The sequence below is a fragment of the Urocitellus parryii genome, chromosome 2, assembly GCF_045843805.1.
Source record: "Urocitellus parryii isolate mUroPar1 chromosome 2, mUroPar1.hap1, whole genome shotgun sequence".
Lineage (NCBI taxonomy): Eukaryota > Metazoa > Chordata > Mammalia > Rodentia > Sciuridae > Urocitellus > Urocitellus parryii.
In genome coordinates, this window is record NC_135532.1 from 124,030,104 (window position 1) to 124,054,421 (window position 24,318).

Here is a 24,318-nt window from a genome sequence, read left to right on the forward strand (position 1 = left end):
ACATACCTATACCAATTAAAAGACATGCTGTGAACAAGGGTTAAAAACTGTTTCAAATTGAGTCTATCATATGAAATCTAAAGACATGTATAAATTAAAGTATGTACAAACTTGGATTGCTTTTTTCATAAAAATGTTAGTTATTATAACTGGAATAGAAGTACCTAAAGCAGCTATAATCCATATCACATGCATCTGTTAACTATATGAGTTTTTAATTTTATTTTAGATTTTTAATCTGTAAAATATGAGACAAATATGCAAAAGTAAATAAATATTGTACAACTGAAAATTTTTATAAACTGAAGAAATGAGTAATCACTACCAAGAATAAAATAGAATGTAGATATTTGTCATATATATGAAGTAGATGGCAGATTATTTAAGATTCAACTATCTTACTATCGCTTTTTGCTCTATCATGTTGTATTTGGTATTTACAAAGTATGTCTCTTAACAGAGATTTTCTGTAGCTCTTTTCACCATTATCCACTATTATTAACCTGGAGCCCTCTTGGCTGCTGGTAATGTATGGGTGAAAAGAAGCATTCTGAAAGTTATGATTAAAACCATCATTCAGTGGCCTGTTTGCTGTGCTGTTTTCTGCAAGGTGTTTCTTATTTCCTCTCTCTTCCTTATGTAAGAAAGGAAGGCTGAAGGGGCTCTAGTCAGAAATGCTTTTCCTCTAAAACTTTTAGAGAAAATAGATTAGATTTTGTTAAAGCCTTTTCCCTTGGTAAGTAGACTTTTCTTGAGGAAAATATCCTGAGCATACTTCACAATGTTTATCATTCCTTTTTCCTCTGCAGAACCATGAGGGGATCTTTCCTAGAGTCTCAATTGGTGGAGTTACTCATGGTAACACTTATGAAATTGTTGTCTGCATTCTCCGATGGCTAATGACTCACCTCCTCTTACTTTGCATTGTCTCTAATAATTCTTCAAAATTTACACTTACAGGTTCCTTATAGTATTGGCTCAGCAGGGTCCATTTCAGGTACTGAGATCTTTCCTGTCTGGGAGTCTCAGGATTTACCTGTTCACACCCTATAATGTCTGTTTTTTTCTGCAACATTAGTTGCGGCAATTGATTTTTCAGATTGATTAGATTTTTTTTTTTTTTAATTTTAGGGTAACAAATTTCAAGCTCTTCACATTATAGAATTGGAAGTGAGAATTCTTTTTTTTTAATTGGTTGTTCACAACATTACAAAGCTCTTGACATATCATATTTCATACATTAGATTCAAGTGGGTTATGAACTCCCAATTCTTACCCCAAATGTAGATTGCAGAATCATGTCGGTTACACATCCACAATTTTACATAATGCCCTATTAATAACTGTTGTATTCTGTTACCTTTCCTATCCTCTACTATCCCCCCTTCCCTCCCCTCCCATCTTCTCTCTCTACCCCATCTACTGTAATTCATTTCTCTCCTTGTTTATTTTCCCATTCCCCTCACAACCTCTTATATGTAATTTTGTATAGCAATGAGGGTCTCCCTTCATTTCTATGCAATTTCCCTTTTCTCTCCCTTTCCCTCCCATCTCACGTCTCTGTTTAATGTTAATCTTTTCTTCTTGCTCTGTTCATAGTTGCTCTCATTATATCAAAGAAGACATTTGGTATTTGTTTTTTAGGGATTGGCTAGCTTCACTAAGCATAATCTGCTCTAGTGCCAAGTGAGAATTCTTAATGATATTTTAAGCATGGTAGTACAATCATTCAGATAAAAAGGGTTATCAGAGTATATAAAGAAACACAATGTTTTGTCTATTAAAACTAATTTTAAATGTAATTTCTTAGGCTAAAAATAGAGGCACGAGGAAAATGTACAATGCTAACAATCAAGGAAGGCTGGAATAATTATGTTAATTTCAGACAAAGTAAAAGGCAAAGGAAGTTGATCAAAGATATAAGTAGGAGCCTGACATATTAATAAGGGGGTAAGTTTTCAAGAGGCGAAATTTTCTGCATTAATCCATAGGCAAAGATGGCTTAAAAATATATGAAACATAAACTGATAAAACTCAATGGAAAAATCTAGTAATTTTTATGATATTTGTAGACTTCAAGACATTACTGTCCAAAATTGATATAACAACAGCTATAAAATATGTAACTTTATGAAAGACATGTATAATATTTTGAAATTACCTGGTATAATTGATATTTACAGAATTCTCCATCCAACAACAGAACGTACATTCTTTTCAAGGGCATATAGGATGTTTACAAAATTAGAACACCTGAACTGGTTAAAAGCTTCTTAGAAAATTTAAAATAATAAAAATCATATAGTGCATACTCTAAAACATTAAAGTTGTTAAAGAAGAAATCAACAACAAACAGCTGGAAAAAATCCCCACATATTTGAAAGTGACAAAGATACATCTAAATAATCCATGCATTAAAAAAATCATAAAAGAAAATAATACACATATATATGTATGCAAACACATGAACCCAAACAAGAATTATAAAATATAATTTATTAGAATCATTTGGATACTATGAAAAAGATGCTCAGAGAAAAATTGTAGCCATAAATCCGTGTTAGAAAAGAAAAAATATCCAAATCAGTAACCTAACCTTCTGCTTCAAACCACCAGAGGAGAAACCAAAATAAATTTAAAACAAACAGAAAAAGGAAATTAGCAACAATTAAAAAAGAAATCTAAATTTGAAACAAAACAAAACAAAAGCATAACTTTTGAGAAAATCAGTTAAACCAAGAGCTATTTTTTTCAAATAATAAAAGGTAAACTTCAAATTAAATAAGAAAAAAATAACATACAAATCTTCAGTATCAGCAACAATAGAGGGGTCATCACTACTGATCTCATGGACATCAAGCAACACTAAAGGAATACGAAAAACTACCCTGTTCAGAAATTTTATAACTAGTTACAAATTATATAACTCACACAAAAAGAAATAATCAGAATAGACCTAAATCTTTTAAAGTAATTGAATCAATAATTAATAACCTTCCCCTCCATAAAGCACTAGGCTCATAGTTTTCTGGTGTTTCTACCAAACACCTACAAATGATATATTAGTCCCTGATAATCTCTTCCAAAAAATTAGAGCAGGAATAACATTTCCTCTGTTTTCTATGAGGCTAGAATTATCTTTACAGCAAACATAATAGTTTCCAAGAGGAAAACTGGTGATCAATATTTCTCATGGACATAACATGCTAACTTTCTTCACAAAATGCAAGTAAGCAATATTTGACAACATAAAAAATACAGTACTTCAAAGTGTGACTCATTTCAGGAATACAAGTCTACATTAACATTCATAATGTTTAAATTATAAAATTTATAATCATAAAATTATAAATTTATAATTTATTAAAACATATAATTATATCAATAGATCCAGAAAAAAATTGTCCAACCTCATTAGAAATCTGTTACGATAAAAGATTAGAAAAATAGAAAGAAAATTTCTTAATCTAATTACCATCATAGAAGACCCTGCTAACAGTATCTTTAACTGTTTCTTAACTAAGAAAATATTTATTTTTTCTCATATTTTCTATTTAACATGAAACTAGAAGTCCTGACTCATTTAATTAGAAAAGAAAAAAAAATGCATAAATTGAGAACGTAGAAAAAACTGTCTTTGTTTTTAGAGGACTTGAGTACAGATATAGAAAACTCCAAACAATTCATAAAATATTTTAAAAATAAGCTAGTTAACAGTAAGGCCTAGGATACAAGGTTGTGTCTCATTTATACATAAAGTCACATACCCACAATGATAAAGTGAATTTTAAATCAAAACTCAATTCTATTTATAACAGCACACAAAAATTACTTGGGTATATGTAATAAAATATCCATAAAAATCTACACATGGAAAACTATAAAATACCGATGGAAAAAAATCAAATGAATAAATGGAGAAATATTTCATGTTTGTAGATTAGAGGATTCAATGTTAACCAAGATGGCAATGCTTCCCACCTTGGCTTGAAAACATAATCAAATTTTCTGAAAAGAATGTTGTAAATACTAAAAATTTGTTTGAAATGCAAAGGGCCTAAATTGTTTAGAAAGGACAAATTCATAGGATTTAAAACCTCTGAATTTGTGACTTACTCTAAAGTTACAATAATCAAGAGTTGGTGGTATTGATGATAAAACAGACACTTAGATCAATACAATAGAATAAAGAACAGAGAAATGGACTCATACTAGTAAATTCAACTGATACTTGTCAAAAGCATGAAAACTATTCAGTGGAGAAAGGATAGTCTCAGAGTACTGTAGTCATTGGAGGTCCATATGCAAAACAAGATGAACACAAACTCATTTAATAAAAAAATTTGTATTAAAATGAATTAATGTCTGTTATGGTTTGAATGTTTCACCCCCAAAACATGTGCTGGAAACTTAATCACCAATTTAATGATGTTGGGAAGTGGGTGTTAATGAGAAATGACTAGCCCCTGACGGAAGAGTAAACCAATTAAGATCATTATTCTGATATTAAATGAGAACATGTGTTTGGGCCCATTCCTTCCACACTCATGTGCTTGTGTGTGTGTGTCCCTTTCTCTCTCTTTCCTTCCTGTATCTAATCCTCTCTTGCCTTTTCTTGTCCTTCTGCCCTCTACTTTCCATCATGGAATGACATAGTAAGAAGGTTCTTGCCCCCTGTAAAAAGTACAAAGAGTTGGGTATATAGCTCAGGGGTAAACTGTCCCTGAGTTCAATCTTCAGTACCTTGCCTCACAAAAATGTAGGTCCTGGAGTTTGGATTTCCCAACTCTAGTATAATAAGTAAATAATTTTTTACTCATTGTATATTACCTGTTATGTTTTATAGCCACACAAGATTGAACAAGAAATAGCCCTATCTGTAATTTTCAAAAGTATAATATTTCAACAAGAAAATATAAAAGAAAGTAAATATATATGACCATGTATTTGTTGATAAATTTTTAATACAAAACCAACATAATGACCTTGAAAGATTAAAAAATTAAGCAGGAGGTTCTTTTTTAAAAAATCTGAATTTCTGGGAAATACTTTAAGAGAAAAGAATTAGGCACTAGTTGGTTAGACATATTTCCAAGAATCCAAAGTATACAAAAAGCTCTTAAAGCCAAAGAAAAATAAACATTAAAAAATTAAAGATCACGAAAATTCTCAAAAGAAATCTCATCAAAGATGATATACACATATTAAATAAACATAAAAAGAAGCTTGTCATCATGTGGTATTTGAAAAATGAAAAATAGAAATCAATACATATTCATAAAAGTGACTAAACAGAAAAAAATCAAAAACACTGAATATAGTAGTTATTAAAAGAAGCAGAAACACAGTGTTCTCATTGCTGATGAGAACATACAATGATATTGTTATTCTGGAAAACAATTTGGTGGCTTTTTTGCAGAGCTAAATATAAGTCGTAATCAATCTGGAAATTATACTCCACACAAAACCTGCAGATGAATGTTTATAGAAACATTTTTTTTCTTCCAAAACAATTGATTTATTTTTTAAATTGTTTAAATTTATTTTAATTAGTTATACATGACAATAGAATGCATTTATGTACTTCTATATATCACACATAGATGGGATATAATTTTTTTTGAGTGTACATGTTGCAGAATCATATTGGTCATGCAGTCACATATATACATACAGTAATAATTTCTGTGTCATTCTACTATCTTTCCTATCCCCACATCCTCTCCTCTCCCCTCCCATTACTTCCCTCTACCTAATCTAAGGTAATGCTATTCTTCCCTAGTCCCCACCCCCCCGCCTTATTGTGAATTAGCATCCGCACAGTAGAGAGAACATTGGGCCTTTAGTTTTGTGGGATTGGCTTATTAGGCTTAGCATGATATTCTTCAACTCCAATCATTTACTGAAAAATTTCATAATTTTACATCCACAAACACTACAAATCATAAGTAAACAAAATTCTCTTCAACAGGCAAATGGATAAACAATTTTGGCACATACATGCACTGGATTATTTAACAGTAATAAAAAATATGTAATCAAAAAATAAGACAGCATTTCAAGACATGCTGAAACATGAATGATAACTAACTGCATGTTGTTAAGAGAATAATCAGTCTGAAAGTTTCCATACCACATGCTTCCATGATATGATGCTCTACAGAAAGAAACTATGGAATGAATAGACAAATCAGTGTTTATTAGGGGTGTGGAGAAGGAGAACATTGAATGAGTGAAATGTTACTTTTATGAAGAGTTATTTATTATGACTGTGAAACTATTCTATTATGACACTATTTGTGGCCACTTGAACAACTATACTTGTCAAACTCATGGAATTTTACTGCACAAAGCCTTATCCCAATATTGAATGCAGACTATGACAAAATAAGTAACTTGGATAAGGAACACAGCCCATAATAATAAGTGTAAAGGCCTATGTAGAACCACTGCAGTTTAGTTGATAAGGTTTTTCTCATGGTGGTATTAGTTAGATCTGAAATCATAATATGTGTATCCTGGAAATGGATAAATAAAAGATTGGTGGAGAGTTGGCTTTTTAAAATTAACTGGTGTACTATAATTTTACATAATAGTGAGATTCACTGTTACATATTTGGTTGGGCAAGGTGGTGTCTACCCATGATCATAGCAATTTGGGATTCTGAGGAAGGAATATCAGAAGTTCAAAGCCCAAGTCAGGTTTCTTGGTGGGTTGAGAAGTGACAGGTAATTGAAACAAGATGCTAAAATGAGCTATATAGGACTGTGCTACATTGGAGAAATCCAGAACAACTCATGTTTTGTTGAAAGTACATATTGAAGAAAAGATATAGAAATAAAACATGTATGGATGACCCTTATTATAGACACAAATATTTCCTAGTTTTATCAAATAAAAGGGCTCAAAAGCAATAATAAATACTTAAGTAGTAATGAGAGCATGTAGTTCCTGGAATTTGGTATTAAGGCCAAATTCTACTTTTTTTGAATCAGTGCCCCTCTGATATATTCTACCCATAATATGGGCAAGTGTATGTGTGTGGGGGCACTAAATGATGCACCAAGTTATTTTTGTGCTTGAGTGTGTGTGTGTGTGTGTGTGTGTGTGTATAAAGAGAGAAAGAGAGAGAGAGAGAGAGAGAGAGAGAGAGAGAAATCTTACAGTGTCTTTATATAAATAAATAAATAAATGTATATAAAATTAAACTTTTAAAAATTGAAGAATCTAAATAAAATAACTTTTATAAATTAGAAAAATTGAAAATTTCAAGTATCAAAGAATTAAAAAAAGGACTCTAAATATGCTAAACTCAATCAGGACATAATTTTTACTTCATGGTAGACATACTTACATATTCTTACACATATAAATATGAATTATAAACAAAATTTATACATATATTTATAAACAAGGTATTATAATATAATATGAATCAGCAACCTTAGAAAATATTTAATATATAATACATATTCAACTATACCCAATAGTCCCCAAAATATCTTTGCTGCTATTTTTTAAAGTTGGTACCCAATAACACCTTCTGAATTGCTTCAATTGTCATGAAGCTTTTCTCTAATTTATTCTCTAATTTATATTTTGCTTGTTTTACTAATATATTACAATACATTTCACATTACTGAAACATGTAATTTTCTTTTGATCAGACTCCGTTACACATTTTTTTTATTAAGAATGTTTTATAAGTGTCATTATACATTTTATTTATTTTGCTATTTACATCTTATTGTGAAATATCAGAAGAATAGCAATTCAAGTTTGATAATTTGGATAAATATTGCATCATTGCAAAAGTGTATTTTCCCAAATGTAATAAATATAAAGTAATCAGTAGATTTATACTTTTAAAAATTGTGAATATTTACACATCAATAACTTTTTTCCCAATGATTTTAGCATCTATTGCTCTTCTTTACTTGAATTAATTATTGTATGATGAGTTGTAAAGGGGAGATCTTTCTCAAACTTTTTCTTTCCTTTTTTGGAGGGTGGACACTGGGTATTGAATACAGGAGTCCTTTACCACTGAGCTACATGTCCAGTCATTTTAATTTTTTATTTTGAGTCAGGAGCTTGCTAGGTTGCTGAGGGTCTAAGTTGCTTAGGCTACTATTGAACTTGCTATCCTCCTGCCTCAACCTCCAGAGCTGCTGGGATTATAGGCATGTTCCACTGTGCCTGGCTCTTCTACATTTTTTAGCTGGCATTTTTCTATAGGATTTCTACTCCCTCCTCTGTTTTGAAAGTTGTTTGACATTCATGAATTACAATGTTTTGTTAATCATTACCTGAAGTTTTTTGTGATGCACAAATTGTCCTAAATATAATAATTGAGGTTGTTTCAATTAAATGAGGCTTAAATTTAGTACAAAATACAGGTATTACTCACACTATATCCATTAGTTTCCTCAACTGGTATCTCATATCTTTTAAAAAACATTTGCAATAAAATTGTTAGTTGTGGACACTTTGGTAATCTCAGACATTTTATAACTCTCAATGTGTGTCAGGCACTGTTCTTGGTATTTTAAATATAATAACTTTATAAAATACCCAAACTTTATATGAAAATTTCTTGTATTATGCCCACTTAACCAATAAGAAAAAACTAAGCACAGCATGTTTAAGTAATTTCTTAATGCAATCAAAATCATATTATATAACTCACTGAAGAGTTAATGACAAGTTTTAAAGCCAAGAATTCTGACCCAAGATTATATACTCTCATGTATCACTGTATACTATGTCTTTATGGAATTCTTGAGTTTGTAGCAGATATTGTGAAGAGATTAGACCTTGAGAAAATAGTAGTTATTATTATTATCCTCTTGTTAGAGATACCTTAGTCTATAGGAATTTTGATTCTAAAATGTCATACATTTTATGTAGAATATATATTTAAACTGTTGCCTTCTCTATATATTAGTTATATCCATATGATCTCTTCCTTTTAAGAATTATGCATTTTGCATGACAAAAAACTTTCTTACATATAGAAAATAACAGAATAATATTTATTTTTGTGAAATAAAAGTTCACACCCCCAAATTTTAAAGTATGCATGCACTTCTCTACAAAGCAACAATCAGTATTTATATAATTCATATGATGGAGAAAAGTGTATCAGTCACTATTTTTGGTATGCCATTTGACATACAAGGTTATAAATTGGCAATTCTCTGTTGTCCTGGTTACAGAGTGAGGATTATCAGAGGGTATATCACACAGACACATATACAGGAGTACATAATATTCTACTCATATTTAAGGCCCATATACAAAGGAAAATTATATATTATTCCTAATATCTTTAAATTATTATGATTAGACCATTCATATTTCTATTACTTATCTGAATTTATAGAATATTTCATTAAGTTCTTCATAAGCTTGCTTTTGGCCCTACAGTGATCATAACATTTTACAGACAGTGAACTTTACATTTTTTAATATAGCTTTCAGTTGAAAGAAAGGCCACTTTGAAGAAGAATAAAAGAAACTACATTGTAATTTTACGTACTACTTTTATACATGGGATGTTGGCACACACACAAAAATCTCTGTAAGGACAGCACAACTTTGGTGATAGGTTAGGAAACTACTCCTTTCATACTAAAATTAGCCCTTGGGGTGTTGCATATTTTACAAGCTCTATGCAAAGTATGTGCTTTACACTTTTAAAACCATATAAGCAACATATCATGTTATATAAATTTGCCCAAATAAGTATTACATTAAGTAGTCATTTATTTATTACTCATAAGTTGCCTTGCAGTGGTCAAAAATGAAGCTGATAGCCTGTGCTCTGACATGGGGACAAAGCACACTGAAAAATATAAATAGGATTCATTCATTGGAAAAGCAACAAAAAACACTTTAAGAGCCATTAGCTTATTAAGAAAGTCTTGGCCTAATCTGACATGATGGAGATTTGGGTCTACTTTTTTCTTCTATTAGATGCAGGGTCTCTGGTTTAGTTCCAAGGTCTTTGATCCACTTTGAGCTGAGTTTTGTGCATAGTGAGAGATAAGGGTTTAATTTCATTTGTTGCATATGAATTTCCTGTTTTCCCAGCATTGTTTTTTGAAGAGGGTATGTTTTCTCCAATGTATGTTTTTGGTGTCTTTGTCTAATATAACTGTAGTTATGTGGGTTTTTCTGTGTCCTCTATTGTGAATCATTTGTCTACAAGTCTATCTTGGGGCCAATACCATGTTGTTTTTGTTACTATTGCTCAATAGTAGAGTTTAAGTTCTGGTATAGTGATGCCACCTGCTTCACTTTTCTTGCTAGGGATTTCTGTAGCTATTCTGGGTCTCTTATTTTTCCAGATGAATTTCATGTCAGCTTTTTCTATTTCTATTTCTATGAGAGATACCATTGAGATTTTGATTGGCATTGCATTAAATCTGTATAGTGCTTTTGGTAGTACCGTCATTTTGACAATATTAATTCTGCCTATCCATGAGCAAGGTAGATCTTTCCATCTTCTAAGGTCTTTGATATCTTTCTTTAGGGTTCTGTAGTTTTCATTGTAGAGGTCTTTCACCTCTTTCATTGATTCCAAAGTATTTTATTTTATTTTGTTGAGTCTATTTTAAATGGGATAGTTTTCCTCATTTCCCTTTCAGAGGATTTGTCACTGATATATATATATATATATATATATATATATATATATATATATATATATATATGCCTTTGATTTATGAGTGTTGATTTTATATCCTGCTACTTTGCTGTATTCATTTACTAGTTCTAAAAGTTTCCTGGTGAAATTTTTAGGGTCTTCTAGTTATAGAATCATATCTTCAACAAATAGTGATAATCTGAGTTCTTCTTTTCCTATCCATATCTCTTTAATTTCATTAATAATTGCACAGCCACACAATGTTTATAGAAGCATAATTTACAATAGGTAAGATGTGGAACCAAACTAGATTCCCTTCAATAGATGAATGGATAAAAATTTGGTATATATACACGTTTGAATATTACTCAGCAATAAAAGAATAAAATCATGGCATATGCAGGTAAATGGATGGAGTTGAAGAATATAATGCTAAGTGAAGTTAGCCAATCCCCCCCAAAACAATGCTGAATGTTTTCTCTGATATACACAGGCTGATTCATAGTAGGGAGGGGAGGGGGAACATGGGAGAATTAGAGGGACTCTAGATAGGGCAAAGAGGTGAAAGGAGAAGGTAGGGGACATGGGTGTAGAAAAGATGGTGGAATGACATGAACATCATTACCCTAAGTACATGTATGAATACAGGAAAGGCGTGAATATATTTTGTATACAACCACAGACATGAGAAATTGTGCTCTATATATGTAATATGAATTATAATGCATTCTCGTGTCCTACATAACAAATTAGAATAAAAACTTTTAAAAATATACAAAAAGAGCCATCAGCTTCATGAAAAGAATAGCTACTGTTGTTAAAGAAGGTTTTTCTACTAAAACTTTGTGAAAATATGATGCTTCATTATTTTTTAATAAATATCATTTCACTTAAATACCTCTAATAAAAGTTTCAGAAAGGGTTGAGATCTATGCCTTAACACTGGTTATATAAAATAATTTACACACATGGGATGATTCTATTTATTTACTTTTTTCTGGGAACATTAAAATTTTTAACTTAAAATTTTCAAATAACAGAAAAATAAAAGTAATGTATATCTATTTGAATATGTATTTGCAAAACTGAGAAATGCTTGAGATAGGAAGATAAAAATTTACATTGAAAAAAGTTAGAATTGAAATAAATAGATTAAACTTTGAGAGTGTTACCAGGATACACTGTCAAAATTAAAGGCATAAATAGTTCTATGTTTTGAATGAGTTTGGAGAAATACAGTGCTATGGAAATTAAAAATAATCAGAAAATTTAAAATAATTGGGAAATTTAAATATTCTAATTCTGAAATAAATGAACAAGATGCTAATTATTTCCTATGAAGACATCTCTCACAGCTATTTTTTTTGTTAATTCTTAGAAAGCCCCATGCTAAGTAGACAATCTTAGAAAATTGATGAGTTAATAAATAATTCATTTTTAAGGCTAGTCTGTCAAATAAAACATAAAAATAGATTTCTTATGAAAATGGTAAATGCACTGCAAATATATCAAATTGAAACCAAATTATAATGTCAATATTAAGAATTTAAAACATTAAGGGTTAAAATTTAGAAGCAGACAGTATACTTTGTACATGTTAAGGTTTAGACTATATCTCATGTTACATATATGTTAATTCACATGGTAAAGCAAACACTAGATGATTCATAATTGGGACACATATCTGAGAGCAATAGGTGAGCACACTGACACATTTTCAATGATGAGGACACTTTAAAAATTTGTTATATGTATATTTCTGAGTTTGATTTTATAAATTTTCAGGTGCACATTCTGTTTTTAGAGAGGAAGTAAATCTCTCTTCCCATTAAAATTTCTCAAGAGATATATGCCATTCCCTAACAGATTATGTGAGATGGGTTTGATCATTTAAAGAATTAAAAGTATATTAGAAGACATATTTGAATAGATATGCAGTGCTAATTATTCCCATACAAATGCAATTTTTGCTTCTGTAAACTTTCTGGCATCTTGCTAAATCCTGATAATACAACTATGAACAATATATGTCTTATTTTCCTCAAAAGATTCAAGACATACACGTAAAGAGATATTTGCAGTAAAATATTAGGTGACTGTGTATTCCAAAAATCGGATGGTTATATGTCCACAGTTCTAAAAACTAAATGATACTCTTTGTCCTTAAGTACACTAAAAAAAAAAAAAAAAAAAAAAAAAAAAAAAAAAAAAGGGCAGTGAAACCATATCCTCTATCCTTAAGGTAGTTTCTAGACAACACTAAATTTCTGCACATTCCTGTGACTTCTTCTTTAAGGCATCAGTTTTGTTTTAGAATCAGAAGTAAAGTTCTAAGCTGATTGTGTCTCTAATGCAACCCTGATCATGCTCTGACAGACTGCCTTTTGATTGCAGCTACTCTTTCAATCTCAGTACTCCAGTCTCCCTATATGTTCTTTTTTTGTGCGGAGGGTGGGGTACCCGAGGATTGTTTTTAGGGACATTCAACCACTTAGTCACATCCCCAGCCCTATTTTGTATTTTATTTAAGACAAGGTCTCACTGAGTTGCTTAATGACTTGTTTTTGCTGAAGCTGGCTTAGATCCTCCACTCTCAGCCTCCTGAGCTGCTGGAATTATAGGCACTGTGCCCTGCAACTATGTATTCTTTTAAGCTACAAAAATACCCTTGTATTAAATAGTTCCCTCTGATGAATTTAGGGATATAGAGTTTGGCTTTTATTTAAATCATATAGGAATTGGTACCAAAAGTGAATTGTGGATAAGGATTGTGATTACCAACTGATTTACCTCGTGCTTAAGGAGCAGAGTGTGGTGAAAGCTCTCAGAAAAAAAACAGAAAATAATCAATATGACTTGCCAGCCCAAGTTATTTGATGTCAAAATAGCTCATTAAATAATTGACTGTTATCAACTCTAATGAAATTCAAATGAAAGCATGTCTTTGAGGGGCACATCTAGTATCGTCGTCAGCACTGTTATAAATACTAAGAAGGAAGTTATGGATTTAAGGACTGTAAATTGATACATCAAATTTTGATAGCAATATGAAGAAAGAGAACCACAGCTTGAATCCATAAATTCTTGAGGTTAAAGAAAGAGCTGAGAGTACTGAGAAGCTGGACTTCCTGTGAAGATGCTTTTCTTTATTTATTTAATTTTAATTTTTTTTTTCACTTTAATCTTTGAGCTTCAGGGCTGTGGGAGCCAGAAGCAATAATCACAGTAGAATGCAGGCTTCCATTAGGTACAGGATAAGGAATTTCTTGAGAAAGTTTGAACTCAGAATTTGAAATGGTTTATGTAAAAAAAATTCTAAGAACACTGAATATTTCAAACCTCGATCTCCTCTGAGTCTCATTTGTCTGGTAAAGCTGATTTATTTTCTTGTTAGAAGATGTTTTAATTATCTAATATGAAAAAATACTGCCCCAAAAGAAAGAAGCAAATTATCCTCATTATTCTCATGATACATATTCACTACTCTTTGATTTTGTATTTTTCTCCCTAGACATATGATTAGACTCATATCTCAGCATGAACTACATGTCCATTTACAAAGTCAAACTGAAAATATATAAAACATGATTAAATAATTTTGTAATTTTTATTAGCCCAAATTTGGACAATTTGTGGTAGAAATGAATCCTTAGTAGATAAATCTAAATACACAAAAATATAATTTAACTCAATATTTTTGAGCATATTTGTTAAGTTTAATGTGATAGTTCATGTAATGAATAATTATTATAATTTCCTTACTCAGAATTGGAAAAATGAAATGATTGTACAAGATCCTGGAAGTCTGCCATGGTAACAGAGTTCTTTTACACGAACATATTTTTGGATTTGAGTAATTGATCATCAGTACTAAATAGATGGACAGGTCACAAAAGTTCATTTCAATTTATATAAGATAAATAATTTCAGTTCTTTTAAATATGGCCACTCTCATAGATCACTCACATTTAAGAGTTCTGTTTCAAATACACTCATCCTGAAGGGGAGGCATTAAGGAAGGATAATGAAATAACAACATAATTACATTTTTTAAGTGTTATTTCTAAATTTCTCAGTTACCCATGAAAAGAATTACTTAATATTTTGAGTTATTAAATTTTGAAAACTGAAAAACAATTACTGATAATCCATAATAAAATTGCGGTATTTCAGTCAGAATAGAAGAATATAGACAGATCAGCAATTTTAAGCAATACATTGCTTGTGATAGGTCTAATAAGATCTAAATCTTCACAAATTCCCACAATGCCTTTTGGATCCATAGGATTAGAAATGTTGTGATAAACTTGGCAACTCAAGATCTTTGGAATTTCCTTTCTACTAAAATAACGAAATAAAATGAATCTATGATCCTGAGGAATGAACAGATTAGTACCATCTTTGCCACTTTAGAAAATTCTTCAAGTTGTGTAATCATTTCTATCATTCCACTGGATAAATTCTACAATTTGAATATTGAAGGGAGTTGAAGAAGGTTAGTGATTGAAAAAACAAAAAAAGAAACAAAATGTCAAATTTCAATTGTAGCTGCTGTTCAAGATGAAGTATCTAAATTTAAGTTTTTCAATAAAATACAAAGTTTTATATTTTGTGGGCTGTTGAAATGTGACATATGCTTATAATTTATTTTTTTTCAGTGTAATTTCTATGATAAAGTTTTGCTTGTGGGACATTGATGCTCCTTCATAATATCTCTAGGCTCTGTGAGGACAAAACCATAAACACCTAAAACTAATAGACTATTTATTCATTTGGTTTTTTTTTTCCTTTTTGGTTGCACTTGTAATAAATTGACTGAGAAATAGTAGGGGGAAAAATGTGTCACATTAGAAGAAGCCCTTAAGTGGGAAATGTGAGTAGGTATTTTAATCCAGAATTTAATGAATCAATGCTCAGCAGTTTCTGGAAAAAATAATGGTTAACCCTTGTTTTGTTTAGGGATACTCATGATCTATCCAACAGTTTGTTTAAACATTGCAGAATTGTGCCAATATATTCACGGTTTTCAGGACCCTCAAGAAACATAGATGGGCCTGGTGTGGTGGCACATGCCTAAAATTCCAGCACTCAGGAGGCTGAGAGAGGAGGAACATGAGTTCAAATCTAGCCTCAGGAGCTTAAGGAGGCCCTAAACAACTTGCAAGACCCTTTCTCAAAATAAAATATATTTTTTAAAAAGGGCTAGGACTGTGTTTCAGTGGTTAAGTGCACCTGAATTCAATCCCTATAACCAAAAAAATTTTTTAAAGTTAATTTTAAAAGTTTTTAAAAAGTTCTCTCTGGAGGTTTTTGTTATGTGCATCTGGAGACATCACAAATATTGGGGCCATGGCAGACAAACCTTCTCACTGACTGAAGTTGAGCAGAATGTGACCTGTTTCAGACCCATATTAGCTCTGGAGGATTTTATATGTTTGCCAAGAGGTCTGACAAATAGTAAAGCCTCCAAGGTCAAGAGTGAGCAATTGTACCACTATGAAGGTGACAGGGCCTGAGTGATCTGCTATCTTCTCCCCTGGCAACTTCAGATCTGGCCACTGTATGAAACTACATCTGACTCGTGTTTCTCCAATCATAGAAGGCAGATTCATTCTAGGGGCAATGTCCTCCACTTCTCTCCCTGTTGTGATCCACACTCCCTGTAGTATGAAACTATCAGGGATTTGTGTCAAAGAGATTCCCCAATGCTCAGAGTGTTTTGTGTGGTTCCTAGGTCCTTAGTCAATACATTAGAGTTTCTATGGGGACACTCAGATGTGTTTCTCCTGGATACTTTCAGCCCCACAGCAGAATAGTGTCAAATGGTAGCTTCTCAAGAGCACTTCTAAGACAAGTGGGGTGGTGCACACCTGTAATCCCAGTGGCTCAGGAGGTTGAGGTAGGAGGATTTAGAGTTCAAAGCCAGCCTCAACAATAATGAGGTGCTAACCAACTTAATGAGACCCTGTCTCTAAATAAAATACAAAAGAGCTCTGGTGCTAAGTGATTGAGTGCCCTTGAGTTCAATCCCTGGTACCAAAAAAAGAAAAAAAAAAAAAAAAAAGGATCACTTCTGACTGTAGCACTCTGAGCATTTGCTGAGAGTTATAGTGAAGTTTCTTCTCTAAAGCTTGCTTATTGTGCAGACTCTAGATCACTTATTTAATTAAAAATTTGTCTATAGGGTTTAGCCTCTTGTCCCACAGTATGACTTTCTTTCACATTTGAAAGACTTCATAAACTCTTTATTGCTGTTATTTTATATCTCATTAACAAATATTAATAAGGTTTTTATCATATAAAATATGATAGTTACAATGGTGGTTTCTGAACTTCTAGATTACAGTAGTTGGCTCAAGAAATAAGCACCTACTCTAAACTAGACCAGGTATTGATTACCTTAGTATTTCTATAATATGAAACTGGATTGTGATTTTCCTTCTCCCACTTTTAATTCTTGGTCATAATGGTAAAAACTCAGAGCAGCCTGTGTCTCTACCTAGTTCTAAAACCTAGCCTGAAAAGAAAAGCCATACATGTTGACAAAGAATCAGAGAAGTTATAAAACTGAGTGATAAAAATAAGTTTATAGCTTAATTTTTGTTTAATTGTGAATTGGGATTCTGTTTATTGCAATTAGATTTCCTGAAAAAAAATGTAGTTTTACATCTGGGATTATAAAAGGAAAAATGTGAAAAACATCTCAAATATTGGAAATTAATGAATAATTAAATATATTTTTCATAAAGTCAGTAAGCTTTGTGTTTATAAAAATGGCATGGTATTTAATTTTGAAAGTAAATATATATTTAGCAAAGTATTGCTATCTCACACATACATATTTACTTATATCGAAATTTAAGTTCATTTTACTGCTATAATCAGTAGCATAATTATATTACTGGCTTCTAATTGGACTGTAGTAATATTGCATTGTCATTTAAATTTAGTCTTCATGTATCTCAGTACACTTTCCAAAATAAATGTTTCAAAACCCAGTTTAACTTTGGGACTTTTGCAAGGTACAGTAACATCAAATCAAGGGAAGCAGCACATCATTTCAACACTGTGTTTTGGCCTTTTCTGGTGCCTTCTCACAATGGAGACTGGGAGCATTAAAAAATATATGGTAAGATTAATTTTAGTGGTGTTGGGACTCTTAAGCCTGTATTCAGTTACTGGATAATTTATTCAGATAAATACATATTGAGCACTGTGTGAGCATCATATGGTCTTCTAAGATACATTGGCGCATCCTTTGGGAGTAGATACAACACAAAACACACACACACACACACATTCACACACACAAACAAATAAGATAGCTTTATATATTTTTTAAAGAATAAAACCATAATAGTTATGGATCACTATTTCACTTAGTATAATTATCAAAATAGAGAATTTGTTTTTCAAGCAGTGATCTGCATAAAATAAGGGATATTTCTAGGCAAGTATCTGAAAAGGTTGAAAGAGCACTTAGGGCAGGGAAAAGGGCAAATGTAAAAAACAATAAAAAAAAAACTTGGAGAGTTAAAAAAAGAGAGAGAGAGGACAAAGAATGGGGCGGGATCTCAATGAAAATCTGATTGATGAAAAAATCAGTTTTCAGGAGACCAGCTTCTCTAGGGGCTTGCAAGTCACGCTAGGAAATTAAATAAGTTTGTATTCATTTTTGGTTTTAGTTAAAGAAAATTACATATCTTAAGATGAAAATACAGAAGGGGGAATGATTTCAGAACAATTCTTTATTTATCAATTTATCTGGTGCTGATGATTCAACCTAGGGCCTTGTATATGCTAGTCAAGCAGTGTGTCACTGAATTACATACAATGTCCAGAACAAATATATTCGACTTAGCTGAAAATTAAATATACTTTGAAACCAAATAAATTTTTATGTGTAAAAGGAGCTCCTAAACCATAATGCCTCTTTTTTCATAACCAATAGGTACAACATGACTAGTATAATTTAATTACTTAAAAGTGCTTCCAATGTGAAATATGATATATCAAGAACTATGTAATGTTTTGAACAACCAACAATAATAAAAAAAGTGCTTCCAAACTTTATTCTTATACTTTAATTTTTCATAAGATCTATTTGTTATTAAGTATTGACCTCTAATTACTTTCAAAATATCTGCTAAAATTTATATTTCTGAACAAGCTTAAATGAAATCATAATAACAATAAATAAATATGAGAAAAATAAAAATATTATTTTAAAATTTAAGTTAGTTTAAAATCTTGTTTTATTTTATTGTGTTGCTGAGGATTGAAACTAGGGCCTTGTGCATGTGAGGCAAACATTCTACCAACTGAGTTATATTCCCAGATCTAGTTTAAAAATTTTAATATTCTTCTCTATTTCTGGTTTCTAGCAATATGTCTATATGGACTTTATTAGTTGCAATAATTAAATTTAAGTTTTCATTTTTTTCACTTAACTTTATAGAAGTTTTTCACATTTTCATGTCAGTCTGATTATATCCATTCTACCCTGAAATCCAAAACTATATTAAAAAAACACTGTTTATTATTATTTCATCAATGCACATTATATTTCCACAATCAATACAGAATATCTAATGGTAATTTGTAACTTATCTTTATGATGTGGGAAAACATAATTCAAAATCAATTGAATTCTTTCGGGACATAATCTTTTCCTTAGTAGATTTGTTTCTAAATACTTCACTATAGACCAGTTAATATTTTCTAATATTTTGATATGATTGCTAATTTTATGATTTTGATATAAAATCAAGGCTATACATGTTCTTTTAGCACCAATTTAAAATTTCAAACTTCAAATGTGCCACTATATAGAACTTGATTGGTTAGAACAATTTAATCTGTTCTATACGAAAAAGAATACATATTCAAAATGTTTCAAATGCTATACTATATTTGTACTTTCCCTAGTTCTGTTATGATTGCAGAATGAATATACTTCATTTCGATCTGTTACTTTAGAGCTGAGTCTTGTGGGTAGGAAAGAAAGTAATAATTTCTTGTCAGAGCAAGCTATAATTACGTGTATTTATATTTAACCTTTGTAGATACTACTCATTAAGTCTAACTGCACTTGCGTAGTTTACATTCGATACTCAACTTTTGTATAATGCCTGTAATGACTGTGGTAATCTCTGACTTAGGACTGTCTTTTTTTTTTTTTTCCTTTAAAAGTATTGCTTCAATGTCAGAATGCAAACATCTGAGAACAATGTTTTGGGTGGTAACTATATATTTTTTCTACTATTATAACAAATTCAATTATGTGAGCAATTCTTTTAGAAAATATCTTCTCTTTTATTATATAATTGAAAGATAAGACTGAATAAACTGATCCTTGAGCAAATTTTGAACATGAAGAACAGAAGTGCAGCCATTTAAGGGAAGTCAAATTGAGAAGATAATCAGGTTTGAAGAGTAAGGACGAGGACAGTAGCTATCCTGTTCTTCACATTTTATATTAACAGGATTAAAAGCCTCTCATCAATTAGTTTTACTGTCATGACCTCAGAAGCAAAGTAGAGCACATCATCAAGAAGAAATCTCCATTACTTTCTAAGTAGCTGATCTTTTCTTTTCACCATCTGTCATCATCCCTGTGTAAATTATGTATTATTAACAATAACATTTTACAGGTTTGAGAAACTTGAAAGGAATTTTGGTACCCTGACATGTTTCTCAGCAGCTTATAAGTGAGAGTATGCATTATATTTAAGCAATTGCAAATGCTTTGACTCCTTTATAAATGATTTTATATTTTGTACTCACTTTTCAAGTGCATTTAGTGAATTAAATAAAATAAGTAAATAATATTTTTAATGAAATAAAAATATTAATGGAAAATGCTAGAATCAAGGGTCAATGATCAGGATTCATCTTTTGCTAGTTATGGATTAGTGTGTCATTTATTAGTCATCTTTCCCTTACTATAACAAATACATGAGATAAATCAACTTAAACAGAAAAAAGATTTATCTCAGAGCAAAGATCACAGTTTTGGAGGTTTCAGTTAATGGTCGATTGGCTTTGGGCCTGTGGCAGCAGGACATCATGGCAGGTGCTGGTAATAGAAGAGACTAATTGACTTCATAGCAGAGCATAAAAGAGAAGGAAGAAAAGACTGATATTTCACGGTCCACTTTGAGAGCACTCCATAATAACCTGAAATCTCTCATTAAGCTCCACCTTAGACCACAATTTTAGCACATAGGCTTTTGGGGAACATTTCAAATTCAAATTGTAATAATATGTTGATTGATATAGACAAAAGATTTTATCTTTTAGAAAGAAAATAGATGGTCTGTTATAGTAAACTTAAAAGTACTTAATCTGACTTTATTTCTGATGATCATTCTATTCAACATTTTCATGTTTTTAATGTATCATACTATTTCTGGACATCATACTTGGCTATACTATTACTCTAAATCATAACATTCATATGTATATTAAATATAAAGATTTTTATGTGTGTACATATATATATATATATATATATGTGTGTGTGTGTGTGTGTGTGTGTGTGTGTGTGTGTGTGTGTGTGTGTATACATGGTTGGTATTGATATCATGATCAATGGTTGCCTTGATTTTTTACGGTACTATGTCTCCTTTCTGGTAAATATAAAATGAATTTGTTTTGCATCTATCTAGTTTAATTATTTTCTTATTTTTGTGATACAACATGAATTTATTTTTATAATCCTTATCAACATATATACAGGGTGTGATAAAAAATTGGGCAAAAGCTGACAACTTCAATTGATAATATATTTTATGAAGAAAAAAGTTCATAGGGAACAATAGATTTTCCATCTTGTTTGCTGCTAATCAGATTTTTGCTAAGAGCAAATCTTACTTTCGTTATCTTGTAGTAGGCTGGAAATAACTAGCCTAATATGTATTGCACACAGTTTTTAAGTGTCTCCTGTGTGTATGTACCTAAATGGATTATGTAAATTTTCCATTAATCCTGCCTTCTCTAGTTTCTTCTTACTTCTCACTTTCTCCAGCTGTTTTCATAACACATTTGGGTAAAAGAATTCACTGTGAATAAAGCACTAACATTATCTATTAAGGTTAGCTACTTTGTAATTAAATTCTCAGTTTATTTCTCAAGGAAGATTTATGTTAAATAAAAGCCAAATTAGATATCATCATTTAAAATATTTAAAGGATTTCAATAATCATTAAATATTGGAAATTGAATCAAACTATAAAGAACAATAAAATCTTCCCCCAGAGTAAAAACATCTCCAGTTTCTTGGACTCAAAATGAGTCAGTAAATAAACAGTAAATGACAAGATTATACAAGCATGACTTCTAAGGTCTAAAAATTATTCTTGGCTCTGATCTTTTAAGATAGTGTATGGGCCACAAAACTCTGTAGATCCTAGAGTAGACAGACACGTACCCCTGTGCCCAATTTGAATGTCACCATATAGGATAATGACAAGGAAAATCCCTGGAGATGGAGAAAAGTTCAAAAGAAATACCTTCCATAAAGTGACACCTCACAAGAAACTTTCTACACTCTTAAATATTTAAAAGAATTCACATCAAACCAGCAAGAACCACTTTCAGAAAATAAAGAAGAAACATTAAGTTGTCATATGAAATGAACATAATCCTAATGTGAAAACCTTATTAAAACATTATAAGAAAAAATTACAAAGTAAGATTCAACATGAATTCTGGTGTACATCTTTGTCTAAATTGCTAGCAAATAAAATTCATCATTTTTTAAAAAAGATAAAGCAGCATTGATTTGAAATATCTGATTAATATTTAAGAAAATAAAATAATATTTGAGAAACAATCAATATAATTCTTTATTTTAACAACATCAAAAAAGACGAAATAAATGTAAGATCATTTTAACTAATAGAACTTTTGATAATTTCTTCATTTATTTGTGGTAAAAAAAAATCTTCTCTTGAATAAAGGAGTGAAAGATTTTTCTCAATGTTTTATCAGGCATCTCTGTAATCAAATGATCAGTGATACAGAAATTTAAATGCAAACACTGAAAGAGAAGATAAATTATTCTTCTTTTTCATTAAGCAGAAGTTTTTAATTTTGAAGAAGAATAATTTGTCATTTTATGGTGCTTTTCTTTATTTTGACACAAGAGATTGAATCCAGGGGTGCTTATCCACTAGCTTCACCCCCAGCCCATTATTATTATTATTATTATTATTATTATTATTATTGTTTTTTTGAAATAGGGTCTAATTTCCTTATGGCTTTGCTAACATGCTGAGGCAGCCTTTGAACTTGTGATCCTCCTGCCTCCTTTATTCTATGATATGCTAAATTGATTTAATCTAGTAATTGCACTATAAATTCTCTGACTTACTTTTAGTAAATAATTAATATATTAAAATCATATCATATTGTACCACAACAGCTAGTATCTCAAATTCTATGTTGACTATAAGTAGTAAGCATGAGCATACTCACCTTGTTCACAATCTTATAAAAAAAATCAATATTTCAAAATTTATTAGGATGGTAGCTAAGTATTTTTTAAATGTTAGGGCATGTGTGGGCACCCGAGAGACATAAAAATACAGTAAGAGAGATGTTTACAAGTGTTTTCACCAATGGTGTAATTGAATAAATGAAATGTACTGGGAAGTTAGATTAATCAAATTATGTTATGAGCATGCTCAAAGAATTATAATACACCAATAATAACAACAAAAGAGGGCCAGGCACAGTGGTGCATGCCTGTAATACCAGCTTTTGAAAGAGTGAGTCAGGAGGATTCTAAGTTTGAGGTCAGTGTTGCCAACTGAACAAAACTCTGACTCAAAATAAACAAAGTGAAAAATGCTGGTACTGTAGCTCAGGTTCAGTCTCTAGAACCAGAAATAAATATTAACCATGGAATCAGAGAAGGCCAGAGAAGCAGCACAGCAACAGTTCAGAGTGCCAGGAAGGGGCTACCTAGTCTGTGATTATCTCAGAACCAAACACCCCACTGATCTTATCTCTCAGAAGCTCAACTACATGCCAAAGAGATGGAGTGGTTTAAAAGCATGTATTTATTATGTTAAAGAAATGTACAAACCCTGTGAAGTAAGCAATTCCTTGTTCTGGAATCCACCTTTGAAAAGTGCTAGTCATATACGTAATGGCCAAAGTCTAAATAACCTACTTGTCTAGCAGTAGGGAACAGCTAAAGTGTGACATTGCTATAGCACACTATGTAAATCCATTTCACAGTTAAAACATGATGAATTGATTTATACTGACTACTGTGGAAATATCCTTGCAGATTTGTTGTTGAGAAGAAAATAGCATTTTGGATATAATATAGGTTTTGTATATAAACCCTTCCCCAGTACTTTGTTTTTTCTTTTTGAAACTTTCTTAAAATTTTATTATTTTAAGCATACAGGAGGTGTTGGTTATCTTTTTTCTCCATGAAGTACCTGAAATAAAATGATTTATGAATTTGAAACATAAAATAAATGAAACATGATTTTGAAATTAAATTATTAAAATTTGAACAATGCATAAATAATCTTTACGAAAGAAAATATCTGTTGATATAAAAGGTGAAGCATAGCATAATGAGGGTTTGGAATGTTTATTATTAGTTCAACTATGTAACATAAAATATTAATTCTGAATGGAAAAT

General features: G+C 30.9%; 1 pseudogene; it reads left to right on the plus strand.

The window, feature by feature from the left end:
• LOC113175815 (high mobility group protein B3-like) overlaps positions 1 to 24,318 on the plus strand; it is a 170,981-nt pseudogene that overhangs the window by 28,706 nt on the left and 117,957 nt on the right.